The 11,461-nt window shown below is 43.4% G+C and overlaps 1 protein-coding gene across 4 annotated transcripts in view; it reads left to right on the forward strand.

The window, feature by feature from the left end:
- PPFIA3 (PTPRF interacting protein alpha 3) overlaps window positions 1-6,231 on the forward strand; it is a 624,634-nt gene extending 618,403 nt beyond the window's left edge. For all 4 annotated transcript variants that reach the window (XM_040327613.1, XM_040327612.1, XM_040327615.1 and 1 more), the window contains one exon: window positions 6,067-6,231. The gene's annotated coding sequence lies outside the window, so the exon portion shown is untranslated. The remainder of the gene's footprint in view (window positions 1-6,066) is intronic.
- The last annotated feature ends 5,230 nt before the right edge of the window (window positions 6,232-11,461 follow it).

Consider the following 11,461-nt stretch of genomic DNA (forward strand, 5'->3'; position numbering starts at 1 on the left):
ATCAAATACTTTTTTACCTCACTGTACATATACTAAAACACTATATATTCCCTTTTAAAGGACTTTTTCCATATTTACACTATATTACCAATAGTATTGTGATGCCTGCCTTTACACGGACATGGATAGAAGACAATCCGCAAACCCATACATGCTCTTCAATAAGTCCAAATTTATTGTAGCTCCATAAACAATAAATATGTACAGCAGATGTTAATGGCCTTGTTCACAATAGTTATGTACAAAAACATCACATAAACAGAACATATATAGTGTAAAAACACCCCCCTCCTGTGTGTGTGTGTGTATATATATATATATATATATATATATATATATATATATATATATATATATATATATATATATATATATATATATATATATTCCAAAATAATTATAATTGATTAGTATAACAAAATAGAAAAAAAACTGAATGATCATGGGGAAAGGGGAAATCAAAAATAGAGACAACAGAATATGAGAATTGGTGGAAAAGGGAAAAAAGAAAAATTATATAAATACAGTAAATGTAGGTTCAGGTCCCTTCTGAGGTTTAACCCCTGGGTTAAGCCTAAATCCACCCAGCTTCCCTATCCAAAATTTGCCTAAATTTGTCCCCACCCCTGGGCATTGCAACGGCGGATCCAGGGAGGGGCAACAGGGAAATTGCCCCCCCCCCCCCTCTCATTCACCAGGCAATGCCTGATGCTATTGGCTACATTTAGAGCCAATGGCTGGTAAAACACAACCAAGAGGATTATGGGACATGTAGTACCAGCAGGCCCTAGGATGATACCCTGAGAGGACTGCAGCCCCCAACATGCCGAGCAGGAGGGGGGGAAGAGAGAAGAAGAGAGACCATGAGGCTGTAGGGTGGAGGAAGCCAGTGATTCCATTATTATCATCCAAGGTAAGAACTTATCTCCCTTCCACCTGGCTGCAACCCCCCTGTCCTCCCCACCACCTGGCTGCAAACCCCCTGTCCTCCCCTTCACCTGGCTGCAACCCCCCTGTCCTCCCCTTCACCTGGCTGCAACCCCCCTGTCCTCCCCTTCACCTGGCTGCAACCCCCCTGTCCTCCCCTTCACCTGGCTGCAACACCCCTGTCCTCCCTTCCACCTGGCTGCAACCCCTCTGTCCCCCCTTCACCTGGCTGCAACCCCCCTGTCCTCCCTTCCACCTGGCTTCAACCCCTCTGTCCTCCCCTTCACCTGGCTGCAACCCCCCGTCCTCCCCTTCACCTGGCTGCAAGCCCCTGTCCTCCCCACCACCTGGCTGCAACCCCCTGTCCTCCCCACCACCTGGCTGCAACCCCCCTGTCCTCCCCTTCACCTGGCTGCAACCCCCCTGTCCTCCCCTTCACCTGGCTGCAACCCCCCTGTCCTCCCCTTCACCTGGCTGCAACCCCCCCGTCCTCCCCTTCACCTGGCTGCAACCCCCCTGTCCTCCCTTCCACCTGGCTGCAACCCCTCTGTCCTCCCTTCCACCTGGCTGCAACCCCCCCGTCCTCCCTTCCACCTGGCTGCAACCCCCCCCCGTCCTCCCTTCCACCTGGCTGCAACCCCCCCGTCCTCCCTTCCACCTGGCTGCAACCCCCGTCCTCCCCTTCACCTGGCTGCAACCCCCCCGTCCTCCCCTTCACCTGGCTGCAACCCCCCCGTCCCCCCCTTCACCTGGCTTCAACCCCCCCCCCGTCCTCCCCTTCACCCGGCTCCAACCCCCCTGTCCTCCCTGCCACCTGGCTGCAACCCCTCTGTCCTCCCTTCCACCTGGCTGCAACCCCTCTGTCCTCCCTTCCTCCTGGCTGCAACCCCCCTGTCCTCCCTTCCACCTGGCTGCAACCACCCTGTCCTCACCTCCACCTGGCTGCAACCACCCTGTCCTCACCTCCACCTGGCTGCAACCATCTTTTCCTTCCCTCCACCTGACTGCAACCACCTTTTCCTTCCCTCCACCTGGCTCCAACCCCCCCTGCCCCCCCTTCACCTGGCTGCTCCCACACAGTAATAATTGAAATTATGTGCTTCAATCATCCTGACACCATATTAACCACGGTGCCGTGATGATTGAAGCGCCAACACCAGCCATTGCCCCTACAAATTGCCTGCAGAAATTTTGGCAGTGCCCCTCCCGAGATTAGACTCTGGATCCGCCCCTGGGGCATTGGGGTTATTCTTTCTATGCCAGTAAGCCTAAAAAGGAACATATCCCCAGAATGACATTCTCTGAAATTACGTGAAACATTAGAAATGTGTTTGACATTGGGATCAACAGTGTCGCAATAATATTTACCTATTTTATAGTGATAGGTGCGTGTAGTGCATCCCACGTATTGAAAGTTTCAAGCAACACAGTAAATCGGGTACACTACATACCGAGTCACACAATTTATATATAATTTAATTTCAATACTTTCACCTGAATTATATGAACTAAATGACTTAGTAGGAGAATTCAAGTACATGGAAAACTTCCAGGGTAAAACAGCCAGTTAGGTTGGCATTTATGTGGTGTAAATAAACTGGGGGACAGAAGGGAACTCAAAGCTCTCAATACCTTATGGAGACTTTTATCTGAATAAAGGATGGGTAAATTATTTTCTTTATCGTACACCACGGGACACAGAGCCATATTCATTACATAATGGGTTGTATGGTCACCAGAGGTGATTGGACACTGGCACAACCTATCAGAGACAGTTCCCCTCCATATAGCCCCTCCCATCAGGGGAGTACCTCAGTTTTTTCGCCAGTGTCTAAGAATTGGACGCGTGGAGATGTGCTAAGGGAAGCTCGACTAAAGAGTCCTCTGGGGGCTAAAGGAGCTAGACCGTCGGGTCCATCCAGGATGCTAGAGTATTATGCCGAAAATGTATGAGATCGCCTATAATGTCTCTCTTGAGAGGACTGGGCTCTGAGGTTCCAGCACTTTCGCTATTGCAGCTAAAAGGCCTGGTCAGAGTCTTTTACAAGGCCCAGGGAAGAGGTCTCCTTTAAATAGGAACTCATACCCCTGAAGGTTGGCACACAAACCCAGCCGAGATGGGGGAAGATTGGCACTGTCTGTAAAATCAGCAGTTAAACCTGCGGCAGGGATAAAGGTAAGGTAAAAAGGAGCCTGAGATTTTTCTTAAGGACCTTTTTCAAGAAATTTAGAGGGGTGCCTTCTTAAATTTGGCCACTAGAGGGAGTAAAGAGCTGAGTTTACTCACCTCACTCCAGAGAAGTGTCAGATCCACAGGCACGCTTTCTGCTGCAGAGCTCTGCTCACCTGGCACTGTTTCTTTCCCTTCAGAGACCTGATAAGAGGTCTGTTAAAGCAGGAAGAATCCCTCCATGCTTCCAGGCATGCTGCCCCAATAAAATTAGGCACGCGCATGGGGGTGCGCTTTATCGATAAGGGACAGGAAGTAGCTGGGCGCGTGCACGTCGAAATTCGAAAGGTGGCGCTCAGACAGAAGCCATAAAGCAGCCAGAAAGCCAGCAGCTCTCCCTTGGGACACAGCAGCAGTTTTCGTGGGACACGTAAGCTCTATGTGGTTGGTGGGCATTTCCAAAGAGAGACACCTACTCTTTGCATGAAACTGTGTGTTTAAGTTGCTTACTTTATGTAAATTGCTAAACTGAGCATAGTAGTATATGCATCTTGGTACCTCAGCTGGTTGCTTTGGATCATGTCTTCCCTTAGAAAGGGTTCAGGGGCCAAGAGCAAAAAGGCAACACCGCCGGAGACAGGGGGTTCTACCTGTGCCTGCTCGGTACCTTCCTCCCAGTAAGCCTTGATTTACCTATACAGGAGGAACCATTGCCACTATCAGTAGTTTCTCCAGTGGCACCTGGGCCTGTATATGTCACTGAGGACACTTTTGCAGCAGCCATGGGGAAATTAGAAGAAAAGATTGCGACTTTAATCGCTAAGTCCTCACAAAAGGACAAAAAGTGAAGCAGATCTCCTTCGTCAGCTTTAGATCCTCTATCAGAAAGATCTGAGGAGGAGAAGGAGGAGGATGAATCAATATCTGTAGAGGACAGGGATGAGGAGTCGGATGGCTCAGGGGTATCACAGAAGAACCCTTTTCTGCTTCTCAGATGCTAAGATCGCAGGTGCAATGTTATGCTGAGGCAGTGCGAACTGCATTCAGGCTGTCCTCCTCTGAGTTATCTGAATCACCTGTCTCCTCCCTGTTCTCATTAAAATCTCTGAAAAACATATTCTAAAACCCAAAAATTTGTGTAATAAAATATAAGCAGCGCTGTAAACAATGTAAGATGAAATATCCATTTTCACAGGTATTCAAAAATAATGCTAATGTCCATAAACATCACCATGTGACAAAAGTAAATATGTGCACAAATTTAAAAAAATATATAAATGTCTTAAAATATTAATTAAATATAAGTCCATATAACACATCAAGTAGGTTTGTGAAAAAATAATGATAATAGCTTCCAATCTTCCACCACACCCGGTGTCAGTGTATCCTCTCCCTTCAGATGCAAAACTCACCAACTCAAATTGCCTTACACTCTCGTGTTTGGCGTGTAAACGTGTACAAAAAGACCTCACTGGTAGGTATAGCAGATAATCCCAGTTCCAACCAATTCACTGCCAGAAAGCTCTGCATGTAAATAAAAGAAGTGCTCAAAATAACGTGATACCGTAAAATCAGTTTAATACCACACTTAAATCTTCAAATATAGCACTCACCTGAATCTCAAAAAATAGAGCAATACACTGCACAGCAAACACTCGTTCAGAAATGAACTGAAAACCGAGAATATTGGTCACAGCAGACCCAAGGTGTCAACTGATCGCTCACCACCTCCCCTCTGTTCCTTCCTGGATCTCTGCTTCCTTGATCGGCCTTGATACGTCACACGTTCACTTCAGATGGTTGCCGCACAGCCACGTCCTGACATGGGATTGCCTCTGTGTTTTGAGAAGCTGTTGTGAAAATGGTAATAGCTGCAGAGGGAGATGGAGTAAAAGACGAATGGTAGGATGTGGGTAGTGAACTCATATGCTCTCTTCCAGAAACTTTTAAGGACACTAGTGTCACTCAGGGCTGGACTGGGACAGAAATTTGGCCCTGGACTTCATCCAGACTGGCCCACTTTGACAGGTCTCTCCCATGGCGGCCGGACAACTCCCCCCCGCCACCCAAGCCCCCTCTCCCCCTTCACTAGCCGTTCTACTTTATTAGAGTAGAACGGCTGGTACTGGTACTCTTATAGGCAGTACCAGTGGGGAAGCTAGACATTATTTCACCCGGGGCAAAGAATCACTTTGGTGCCCCCCCTTATGGGACAAGATTAGGCAGAAATGAGAAACTCCCAGGCCATAGCTGTTGAGTCAGCTGTCTGTCCCCTCCCCCATGCTCCTCTGTCATCCCCCCCTGGTCCTCCCCCTGCTTCTTTGTTCCCCCCAGGTGAGTGCTGCGGGGAGGGAGAGGAGGTGAGCGCTGCGGGAAGGGAGAGACAGAGGAGCAGAGGGGGGCGGCGTTCCGCTGTTACTGAAGCCGGCCCACTGAGCCATCGGCCCACCGGGAAACTCCCTGTAGTCCCAATGGCCAGTCCATGCCTGGTGTCACTCCTACAACGGAACCTGCAAGCATCACAGTAGTAACCTACATATCAGACAGCAATGAAATCCTGACAAATGTTCTAAGTTTCCTCTATTCTATACAAAGCTAAAGAAAAAGTGTTACTGGAGTTTTACTTAAATAACCTGTGCAGGGCTAAGGCTATCGTATTCTGTTTCAGTATTCTGAAACCATGATCAGTTTGAAACACTATGCTGTTGGAATGTGTCCTTTATATAAAATAGGGGAAGCCACTTTGTGTTCATGTAAACCACATGTATTATTTAACAAAGCAAATAACAAGTTGCAGTTATAAACAGCAACCAGTCAAAATGTATCTTATCAGAATCTGCTGTTAAATTGTTTGCTATGGGCTACTTCAATTCACAGATCATACTAATTTCTCTCTTTGTCTTTCTCTCTCATATACATATTTTTGTGGTTGGAATGACTATTGTTTTTCTCTATAATTTTTTTTGCAGGCAACATTATTGGGGCAATAAGTTTACTGAGGGCACTTTTTGACATTTTGACGCCAAATGGGCTTGATGAATATGATTTTAGTCAAGGGCACTTCTTGCTCACCATGATGCTGCTGCCTGTGCCATGTTGTGGAATAGTGAAAAGACACATGGAGACTTTATAAAGAGCGGAAAAAAAAATCATAAGGCCAATAACAACCTCAACTTCCACATATTGGATCAAAACAAGTGGAACCAAGACATGCGCAGAAGAGCCACCTTCATCTTTTCTCCATTTCAGTTAACGATTTAAGGGCCTTGTAGACCCTTTCAGAGACTAGAATCGAGAAGGAGCTTTGAAAATATTGTTTAGGTCAAAAAAGGAGAAGAGTAGATTGTTACTAGACTTGGGCAATGTGTGTTGTCTGTTCAGTTCATTTTGAGCTATGCAGAGGCACCCATCATTCCACTCGAAGGTCCTCGAAGAGCGTTGACCCTTGAATTCAGTACAAAAGCCATGTTTTAGCTGGTATATTGAATATGAAAGTGAACTTTATGATTAGTCTGTTAAAGCATCTAATTGGTCAGTGCCCCTTTTGCTGTGGATGGTACCTGGTGCCAAAGGACTTTGTGCTTCAAAAACCACCAGGCTGCTTAGTGCTTTTATTGATTAGCAAACTCAAAAATGCCAGAAAGCATGGCAGGGAAATTACCTTACCATCAAATGTTTTATTTATTATTATTATTATTATTATTTATTATTCTACTTTAACTGCTGGTCAACACTGCACTGCACAAATCCAAACAATTCACGCACAATGATTACCCATTCTCAAGAGCTTTTCCTTTTATTAATTAATTTGGTACTCACCATGCAAGTTGTAAAACACTTTCTGCAGATCAAGCCACAAATTCCAGTCCCACAAATTGGCTGGAAGTTTGTATCCTAACCAGTTTTACAACATTTTTTGTAGGGTTTACAGTACCTTGTTTACAAGTGAAGAAAGGAGTCAGTTACATTAAGTGTTTTTTGTCTTGTATGCTGTTACGTGCGTTTGTGGGTGCTTGATATACAGTGAGGTTGTATTTCTCATGCAGTTTTTTGTGAAATCGTTGTACTCATTGTGCTCTGTGCCATTCCATTAGGAGGGTCAACACAAAGGCATTGGCTGATTCAGAGTTATGGTTTTCTAATCTTTGCCCTTAGTTTTCTTTTTATGTAATATCAACAAATCAACATTTCTCCAGGTTTCTCACTCTCAAAATAGATAAATGCCTAATGCCGCGTACACACGATCATTTTTCGGGTTGTAAACAATTACTTTTTTTTTTATGTCGTTAAAAACGATTGTGTGTGGGCTTCAGAGCATTTTTCGGGTTCTGAAAAACGGGCAAAAAAAAAATTCGAACATGCTCTATTTTTTAACGACGTTTTTAATGTTGTCGTTTTTCCGGTTGTAAAAAATGGTCGTGTGTGGACTTTAACGACATGAAAAATCCATGCATGCTCAGAAGCAAGTTATGAGACGGGAGCGCTCGTTCTGGTAAAACTACCGTTCGTAATGGAGTAAGCACATTCATCACGCTGTAACAGACAGAAAAGCGCAAATCGTCTTTTACTAACACAATCAGCTAAAGGGTGACGTCATCCGAATGGAACTTCCCCTTTATAGTGCCGTCGTACATGTTGTATGTCACCGCGCTTTTCTAGAGCATTTTTTTTTCACGATCGTGTGTAGGAAAGGCCATTATAATGATCAAGTTGAAAAAAAAACATTTTTTCTAGAGCCTGAAAAACGTTGTTTTTTACAACCCGAAAAATGATCGTGTGTATGCGGCATAAGACCGGGTTCACATATGTGTGGTTCGAATTTGACAGCGAATTTCTGCCCCCTTTGGTTCAGGTGTGATTCAGGTGCGAATTGTCAAAGTGTACGACAATGGAAAATATACCTAAACCATGCTCAAAATTGTACCAGGCTTTTTTTTTAAAAGCGTTGCGGTCGGCCCGCACATATGAGAACCGGCTCCATTGAAAAGGCTGCAGGTTCACATGGCAGTTTGAAACACATCCAATTTGTAGCCACTGACTTTTAAAAAACAGGCACTGTCCTGTCCCATGATCCAATGGTGTGCTCACCCCAGTCTGTCCCCGGTGCTGGCATCTTCACTATGGGCACCCGACTTTGACAGCTTGTGGCTTCACAGCCGGGTGCCCTCTGCGTATGCCCGAGTCGCTCTGTGCATTGTTAATGTTGGATGCAGTCTTCTGAGACCTGTCAGCATCCCAGAAGACTGCAGGGGAGAGGGAGGGAGCAGGACTTCTGTTTCAGAGTGCCACAGCGCTCAGAACGGAAGTGGGTACCTGTCAAAATCAGGTACCTGCTTCCTCCCTGCTCCTCAAAAGTGCCAATTGATAAGCAGTGAACTTACCCTTTTGGGTGGAGCTCTGCTTTAAGTAATTAAACACATCTTTGCTATAAGAGTCTAAAGCCTCGTACACACGATCGGACTTCCATCAGACAAATCTGTGGATTTTTGTCCAAAGGGCGTTGGCCGTGAACTTGTTCTGCATACAGACGGCAGAACTTTTTCATCCAACATTCACAAAACTACGTGGTTTTCCTGCTCTTTAGCGCCCCCCTTTGGGCAACTTCTGCTAATGTTGTCTGATGGTTAACATTGGTTCAGAGCATGCGTGTTTGTACTTTGGATTTTATCCCGACGGACATTTGTTGTCTTTAGTTCCACCAACAATTATCTGATGGAGCATACATACAGTCGGATTATCCAGCACAATACGTCCATCAGACATTTATTGTCATAAAATCCAATCGTGAGTAGGGGCCTCAATAGAAAAGTGTACCGCGCATTGTTTTTTTTTTTGTTTTGTTTTTTTATTGTTAAGAACGCATGCTCTCTGACAAATTCTGTTTCGTAATTAGTGTTTCTCAACTGCAGTCCACAAATCCCACAAAAGGCCATGTTTTTGTATCTCTTTGACATTGCACAAGTGTTTGAATCTGTGTCATTGCATCTGAGCTGCCACCGATGGATATTAAACATGACCTGTTGGCAGTACCTGTTTGCCAAAACCCATTTTAATTGAAAATTGTTACAACCTGATCTGTAAGGAGTTTTACAAGAAAGCTGTCTGTCATCTTTTAATTTTAATTTATGCCTATGATTTTATAGTGTGTTTTTGTTATAGCTGTGCCAAATTGTTCTGAGATTATGGTGATGGATTTAACATTGTTGTTCAAACACACATACTCTACACAACTTAATTGTTCATTGTTGATGTGTAATCTGGGAATCTCTATGTACCATGCAGCCCTGTTAGATTATACATAGTCCACCAAACATTTTTATTATATTAGTTTGGTTTATAAGTGCCCTGGTGGAGGACCCTATTGAAGACTTCTGTAAAAGTTACTAACTTTACACATATTCCACAACCATTATGAAGGTCTTATTCCCATTACCAATCTAGTTTTTTTTACATTATGGATAATCGATCAGTTGGCTAGAGTTCAAGCTGAAAATAGGAAGATTAATGGTAACAATGTAATTCTGTGAAATATAAGAAGCCAGTGAGTGATAAACCCCAGCAGGTTTGTCCATAATTAAACTCTCATTTTTGGGTGGTCACATTTTTGTTTTTTGTTTTGTTTTTTCTTCTTTCCTTTGCCTTGAGATAGAGACTGTGTCTTATGTGCTAATAAATGTGAAATCCTTCATCTTCTAATCTTCTAGAAGAAAATACCGTCTGGAATATGATTGGTTGCTGATAGCTACACACAAACGTGTCTTCTTTTTTTTTTTTTTTTTACTATTGTATATAACCTTACACAGCGCAGCTCTCAAAACTGCTTAAACACATATCTTATAAAGTGTGCAGTACAAATCCATTTGATGGAAGATCAGTGCATAAGATAAAATTAAATCAACCAATCAGTGCAAAGGGTACATATCTCAATATGTGCATCAAAAATCATTCACAGATATCTTCAATAAAAATGACTATGAGATATTTGATTTTAAAAATGTTCATGCATAAAGTTGTGTTGGATTATTTAAATGTAGACTAGTGACAAAATCAGTTCTGCCAGCTCCATAAGGTGCTCCACCCATCAGTTAATCTTTTCTTTTGGAATCACACTTACGCTTTTGTAACAACACATCGAGTATGAAAGGGGTTAAAGTCGTTTAGGACATTCCATTCCCGAACACAAAGGCAGCTACCGAACCCTCCAACCAGCCGAACAAGAAACCCATACGAATAATTATCCCCCAAATACGAGGCAAAGCTCTGTCTTGAGGGTCAAGCAGGAATGAATCTTTATTGAAAGTAATACAAGTCTTATACAGTAAAAAAGAGTAGGCTAATACCTGCTCATATTACTATGGTAAACACCTGTGACCAGAAACCTAATTAACATGAGCTAAGTAACTAATCCTTTTAGACAGCCTAGGCATGACCTTTGAGTTCCTAGCCTGGCTGTCTCTTAAACTACAATACACATTATCATACATATCAACACAGAACTCCTTCATACAATTGCACGGTTAATTAGCCCAGACAACAATGGCTGAAAGAGAATATACTAGACTCATTTACATTATAACAGACAGACATGTGCCTGGAGTTAATATCAGCACCTCCTAACAGTATGAATCTGTCAGTCTTTCTAATATGGCATATACAGGGTTCCATTTTAAGTAACCTAAGCCACATTCTTAATGTCCATTATTTTCTTGCTCACCCTGTGTCCCTAATAGACACAGGGTAATTTAGACATAAGAGGTGCATTGGGGGGGGGGGGGGGTTAAACAAGTGTATCCCTTACTTTCCCAGGGATTCTGGGTTCCACGGGCCCTCCCGTCACACCTTTATGTAGTAACTTAACAACATGAAAGGTCTTACGTGTGTTTATCATTTTGTCCAAATAAGCCATTTCATACAAAGAGTCTGTTCAAAACATGTCATAACTACATAAATACAATCTTCCTTTCCTAACTCATTTTCTAACTCATAACATTTATATACAAATCACTACTTCTTAGTTCAACCTAATTTCATTCTTATAAGTTTGCTGCTCAGTATGTTGTACAACCATATGGAATGATGACAGCTCAATATTGGCACACAGCTATACCTGTCTTTAGGTTCCAAAAATGTTTTAGTATTTATCATGTTGTTGTGTACATAAATCCCTAAATCAAGAAAATGATTGCTGTTTTACTAGTTTGGTTGGACAAAGCAATATTTTTTTTGTTAATCCCTTTTCAGAAATTCCCCAAATCCTCTCAAAGAACTTCACCTGTCAAACTATTAAAAGGGTCATCTTTAAACCTCCTGTATACACCTTCTTATGTAGGTCTATTGGGAATAGCGATCTCTTCTTCCCAAAAG

The sequence above is a fragment of the Rana temporaria genome, chromosome 10 (assembly GCF_905171775.1).
Source record: "Rana temporaria chromosome 10, aRanTem1.1, whole genome shotgun sequence".
Taxonomy (NCBI): Eukaryota; Metazoa; Chordata; class Amphibia; order Anura; family Ranidae; genus Rana; species Rana temporaria.